Source organism: Prionailurus bengalensis, chromosome E4 (assembly GCF_016509475.1).
Source record: "Prionailurus bengalensis isolate Pbe53 chromosome E4, Fcat_Pben_1.1_paternal_pri, whole genome shotgun sequence".
NCBI lineage: Eukaryota > Metazoa > Chordata > Mammalia > Carnivora > Felidae > Prionailurus > Prionailurus bengalensis.
Genome location: NC_057360.1, coordinates 65,342,663 through 65,349,654, shown reverse-complemented (window position 1 = coordinate 65,349,654; position 6,992 = coordinate 65,342,663).

Sequence of the window (6,992 nt, the reverse complement as noted above, 5' to 3'; positions counted from 1 at the left end):
ATATGCAAAGTTGGTTCAACGTTCAAAAAAATCGATTAACTTAATCCAGCACATCAGCCAGATAAAGAGGAAAAAATCATATAATCATATCAACAGACACAAAAACACTTGGAAAAGTACAGCAGCCATTTATGATAAAAACTCTCAGCAGGCAAAAGAGAGAGGGCAACAAACCATGAGAAGACTTTTTTTGTTGTTTTTGAGAAGACTCTTTATGACAGAGAACAAGCAGAGTTGGTGGAGGGATGTGGGTGGGGGGTGGGCTAGATGGGTGATGGGTACCAAGGAGGGCACTTGTGATGAGCACTGGGTGTTGTATGTAAACGATGAATCACTGAACTCTACTCCTGACACTGGGTGTTAACTAGGATTTAAATAAAAACTTGAGAAGTAAAGTGAGCTTCCAGCAAGCTGGGAAGAGAGGGTACCTCCCTCAAGGCGACAAACATCTACAATCAAGTGTAGAGTTAACGTCATGATTAATGGTGAGAGACTCGATGCTTTTCTGCTGAGATCGGCAACAAGACGAAGAAGCCCCCCTTTACCACTCTCGTTCAACACCACACTGGCAAGAATGTGCAGCAACAGAAGCTGTCGTTTGTGGCTTCTGGGAATGCAGAACAGCGCAGCCACTTTGGAAGACAGTCTGGCACGTTCTCGCGAAACTGAAGATACTCCTGCCATGCAGCCCACCAATCGCGCTCCTCGGCGTTTACCCAGAGGAGTTGCAAACTATGTCCGTACAAAAACCTGCACACAGATGTTCATGGTGGGTTGATTCATAATCGTCAAAACTTGCAAGCCACCAAGCTGTCCTTTAGTAGATGAATGGGTAAACGAACTGGTGCTTCCAGGCAATGGAATACTCTTCAGTGATACAAAAGAAATGGGCTATACAACCATGAAAAGGTGGGAAGAAACATGTATCACTAAGTGAATCTGAAAAAAGTGCCAGTCTGAAAAAGCTACATACTGTGTCATTCCAACTCTGTGACGTTCTAGAAGGCAAAAGTGTTGGAGACGGTGAAAAGATCAGTGGTTGCCAAGGGGAAAGTGAGGAGGGAGGATGGGCTGAACAGACAGAGCACAGGAGATTTTTGGGGCAGTGAAAATATTCCGTATAATACTGCAATGGTGGATACATGTCTATACAGACATATATACGTATACATATATGTCAGTTTTTGCTTCATGTAGTTTGATGTTCTGTTAGATGCATGCACATTTAGAATTCTTTTGTCTTCATGAAGAATTTACCCCTTTATCATTATGTAATAATCTCCATAACCTGAAAAGTTTTCATTGTTCTAAAATCTGCTTCATCAGAATTTAATACAGCGACTCCTTTTTGTTTTTATTAGTAGAAGCCGGGTGTATCTATCCCTATTCCTTTGCTTTTTACTTGAGTCTTTACCTTCAGAGTGGATTTCTTCGGGTGCCTGGGTGGCTCAGGCAGTTAGGCGTCTGACTCTTGATTTCAGAGTCATGATCTCATGGTTTGTGAGTTCGAGCACCATATCGGGCTCCGCACTGATGGTGTGGAGCCTGCTTGGGATTCTGTTCTCGACCCCTCTCTGCCCCTCCCCTACTCTCTCTCTTTTTCTCAAAATAAATAAACATTAAAAAAAAATAAAGTAGATTTCTTGCAGAAAATGTGGAATTGGGTTGTTTTGCTTTAATCCATCTCATTTATTTCATGTATTTAGACCACTGGACGCTTAAAGTGATTTTTGACAAATTTAGATTGGTAACTACCATGTTTCCAATTGTCTTCTATTCTTTGTATTCGTTCTTTGTTTCTTTCCCCTGTCTTTTTGTCTTCTTCCCTTCTGGTTTTTTGAAGCTTATTTATTTATTGAGAGAGAGAGAGAGAGAGAGAGAGAGAGAGAGAGAGAGAGTGAGGGAGCATGGGAAGGGCAGAGAGAGAAAGGGAGAGAGAGACACACTGTCAGCAAAGAGCCCGATGCAGGACTGGATCTCATGCACCATGAGGTCAAGACCTGAGCCAAAGATCAAGAGTCAGACACTCAACAGACTGAGCCACCCAGGCGCCCCACTGCCTCCCCTGGTTTTAACTAAGCATTTTATATCATTTGATTTTTCTTCCTCTCTTAGCATTTCAACTATACTCATAAAATTTTCAGTAGTTGAGAGTGTACAGACAGGTTTTTAAGCAATCTAAATCTGCCTGCAGATTCTCTCTCTCCTTCTCTCTCTGTCCCTCCTCCACTTGCTCTCTGTGTCTTTCTCAAAATAAACTCAAAAAAATCAGAAATGCAAAACATGCTGTCATTATTTATTCCTCTCTGATGCTCTTCCGTTCCTCGTGTAGATCTGAATTTCTGACCTGTATCATCTTCCTCCTCCCTGAAGAACTCTTAAAGTTTCCCGTAGGGCAGGTCTGCTGACAACAAATCCCCTCAGTTTTTGTTTGGTTAAGCAAGCCTTTATTTCTCATTCACTTTTGAGGGATAGTATTCGTGGATATAGAATTCTAGACTGATAGGCTTTTTCTTCAACATTTTAAATATTTCGCCTCACCCTCTTCTTGCACCGTCTCTGACAAGAAGGCCACAGCATTCTTATCGTTGTTCCTCTGTAGACAGGGTGTTGTATTTTCCTTTGACTTCTTTCAAGATTTTCTCTTTGCCTTTTGTTTTCCGCAATTTGAAAATGATATTCCTCGAGGTAAGTTTTTGATATTTACCGTGTTTGACATTGTCTGAACTTCTTGTCTCTGCGGTTCTGTGTCTGTCATTAATCTTGGAGTCTTCTTTGCCATTATTCCTTCCAATACGTTTTCTGCTCAAGTGCCTTTTTCTTTACCTTTCGGATTTCTAAGATGCAGCATATGCTGTGTCTTATGCTATGATGCCACTGATGGTGGCTATTCTGGTTTTTCTTTCTCTCTTTCTCTGCATTTCAGTGTAAGTAGTTTCTATTGACCTATCCTCGCTGATCTTTTCCTTGGTTGTGTTCACTTACTGAATACCTATCTTTTGTGTCACAACATTTTTATTTCTTTTTAAAATTTTTTTTAAAATGTTGTTTAATGTTTATTTATTTTGGGGTGACCGCGAGAGAGCAGGGGAGAGGCAGGGAGAGAAGGAGACACAGAACATGAAGCAGGCTCCAGGCTCTGAGCTGTCAGTGCAGAGCCTGACGTGGGGGCTCAAACTTCCAAACGGCGCACGATCATGACTAGAGCCGAAGTCAGGTGCTTAATGTGCTGAGCCACCCAGGCGCTCTTCCACAATTTTATTTCTTAAAATTCCTTTTGATTCTTTCTTAGAGTTTCTTTCTGCTTAGAGTACCATTCGGGGCATGCTTTTTACTTTTTTTTGCCAAAGCCCTGCTACAGGCTCACTTGTATCCCCCGCACCAAATTCGTATGCTGGAGCCCTAACAGGCAGTAGAGTAGAATGTGACTATATTTGTAGACAGACCCTTTTAAAGAGGTGATTCAGGCTAACGAGATCATATGGTTGGTTCCTGATCCAGTCTGATGGGTGTTCTTATGTGTAGGGGAAACGTGGACACACAGAGACATCAGGAGGAGGACAGAGGGACAGTTGTGTGAAGAAGGTGTCCATCTGCATATTAAAGAGAGAGTCCTCTGAGAAAACCAGCCCTGCTGCTTCCTTGATCTTGGACTCCAGCCTCCAGAACCCAGAGAAAATCAAGTACCGTTATTGAAGCCACCAATGTGTGGGATTTTTTCTCGTGGCATTTCTAGAAACTAACGCAAGCCCTTACCATATTAACCAGAGACACTCTAGATTCCCTGTATGCTAACTTCAACATCTATGTCATATCTGAGTCTGGCTCAGATGCCAGTGTTGTCTCTTCAGACTGTTTGTCCTTGTCTTTAGATATGCCCCATAATGGTTTGTCAAAAGCATGACATGTTTTGTCAGGTGGTAGGAATGGGGTAAACACACCTTTAGTGTCGGGCAGTGTTTAATGTTCATTCTCACTGCATTTGCTAGAGGCTTCAAGCCCTCTGGTCTCCTTCCATTCCCCCTGGGCCTTGGGCTTTCCTGTGTCCCTGTCCTCAGAGACAAACCTGTCTAGCGGGACTACATAAGGGCAATAGAGAGACAGTGGAAATGCCCAACTTCTGGAACATAAGGGGACACTGCAGAGCCTACAGAAATTTAAAAGAGAACAAAAAGCATATTATGAACCACTTTAGGCCAGTAACTTCGGTTACTTAGATCCAATGGACAAAATTCCTGGAGAACACAACTTACCAAAACTCTCATAAAGAAAAAGAACATCTGAATGTCGCTATATCTACGCAAGGAGATTCAGTTGTAACAAAAACCTTTCCACAATAAAAGCTCCTGGAATACACACTTGATGAATTCTATCAAACATCTAAGGAGGAAGCATTAGTGACGTCACGTGCACGCTTTTAGGAGTGTCAACACTAATATCATACCAAAACCAGATAAAGACCAAGCAAAAGGAGAAATAAAGAAAGGCTAATGCCTCTCCTGAAAGTAAATGTAAAAGTACTTTTTCACATACCTCAAAATTGGATCTCTCAAAATGTGGGAGGTGATGATGCATCCTGGAACCGTTGCTTTATCTCAGGGATACAAGACTGATTCCGCATAGAAACCTCCATCACACTTTGCATTTCCTTTGAAAGAGAAATCAACTTCCCTGAGAAAGCATGCTGTTCAGGGGAGTGGGCCGGCGGGGGTGGTTCCGTAAATTCATCCATTGAGCCAGCTGAGGCTCCCACACTAGCGAGCTTTCTACCAGCCCCTTAGGATAAGCTGTTGGAGAAGAATTTTGCCACTCTTCCCTGTATTCCTTTGCTAGAGTTCCCATAACAAACTACCACAGACTGGGGGCGGGGTTGGGGGGGGGGGTGGCGGCTGACACAACTGAAATCTATTTTCTCACAATTCTGGAAGCTAGAAGTCCCAGATCAAAGCATCAATAGATTTGCTTTCTCCTGAAGTCTCTGTCCCAGCTTGCAGGTGGCCACTTCCTTGCCATGTCCTCACATACTTTTCATCTGTGTGGATGCATCCCTGGTCTCCGCGTGTGTTAAAACCTCCTCTTTTTAGAAAAACTCCACGGGGCGCCTGGGTGGTGCAGTCGGTTAAGCGTCCGACTTCAGCCAGGTCACGATCTCGCGGTCCGTGAGTTCGAGCCCCGCGTCAGGTTCTGGGCTGATGGCTCAGAGCCTGGAGCCTGTTTCCGATTCTGTGTCTCCCTCTCTCTCTGCCCCTCCCCCATTCATGCTCTGTCTCTCTCTGTCCCAAAAATAAATAAATGTTGAAAAAAATTTAAAAAAAATAGAAAAGCTCCAGTCACGTTGGATTAATGCCCCTCCCTTATGACATCATTTTAACTTATTCACCTCCTTAGAGGCTCTATCTCCTTCCAAATACAGTCGCGGGGGTGGGTAAGGCTTCAACATGTGAATCTGGGAGAACACAGTTCAGTCCCCAACCCTCCCTTTCTGTTTCTTTCTCTGAGACACAGACTTCATCACCAAGCTTTTCTCCACGGTCCTACTGTGGATTTGAAAAGGTCTGACTGTGGTTTCTTGATGTGATTGTTTTCTTCCTCACTTCTGCTTTTCCCTGTAGATTCTCTCTGCTCTCTCTAAGCCTGATGGCTAAGGGCACAGGTTAACGAGATTTTTTTCTTTCAAGAGCCATATAGTGAACACCTGGACCGTGTGGCTCGTCGGCTCTTCAGTGGCACCAGGAATGCAGACGTAGACAATGCATAAATAAATGAGTATTTCTGTGCCCCAATAAAACTGTATTCACAAAAACCAGTGTGTTAGCTTTGGCCCACGGAAAGTCAATCCAGTGGGGACTTTTCCTGGGGATTTTGACCATGTGAATTAATACTTGAGACAGTAAAAACTTGGCGTAAATTTATCCATTTTTCTCCGTATCGAGGTTTCTTGGATGTTGTACTAGTGAGCTTTCTGCATCACCGCACAAGCCACCAAATGTCTGGCTACTGCCTGTGAGCCAGGAAGAAATACATGTTTTTAGCATTCCTTTGTTTCAGCTATTAAAATTCCAGCTTCACTGTATGAATTATGGAGCACTGCTCGGAATTGTCCTTATTGATGACAGGAATCTGTGTGTTATGTGCAGGAGTCCCAATCGGGGACATTACATCACCTGATTGCAAAGAAAAGGAGCAGGAAAATGTCCTGATATGGTCATTCTTCCCATATGTTCTCTACCCTCTGATCTCTGGGATGGGGCCCTCTCTGACCTCCCTAGTGTTCCCCTCCACCTCTTACCTTAAGGCCAGCTCCATGCCGCATGAAACAGCAACCTAAAGCCTTGAAAAGAAGCAATGAACATTCACAGGTGTTTACGGACACCTCCAGATCCCCTTCGCCTTCCCATGACTTACTCATGCTTTGGTGGCATTTTCAGATGGTCTCAAATCTCGACTTCAGCTAGCCACTCCACGACTATGGTCTGGATTAAAATAATCAGCTTTCTTCTCTTTAGATGACCTCAGATCATCTACCAACCCCATCTGTCCTTTGGGATCCCAGTCCTTGTGTCATCCCACCTGCAGATCACCTGGTGAGTTACAGCCATAATGTCAGTTGATTGGTACCATTTATTTGATATCTCAGGGTTTCCGATACTCTGGAATGCATCCACTGTCCTTCATGGGAACAACAACAACAACAACAACACACCATTGCGGAACAAAAGGTGAATCAGGCCCATCTCAGTCCAGAGGTTCAGTGTTCATCCAGAATTTGCAAAGACTTCAACGCTGTCATGATATGAACTTGCTACCCAGCTATGTGTATGCGTGAATAATGCAGAAAGTACAAGTAACCATTAACTTAATCAGTGAGGCAAAGTAGCCTAGTCATAGTTGAGAGGGCAACTTCCTTGATATATATCTAAGGAAAGATTCACATATTAATGACCTTCTACCTCTGTGGTACCTTCTACCTCCAAGTACCTCACTTACTAACG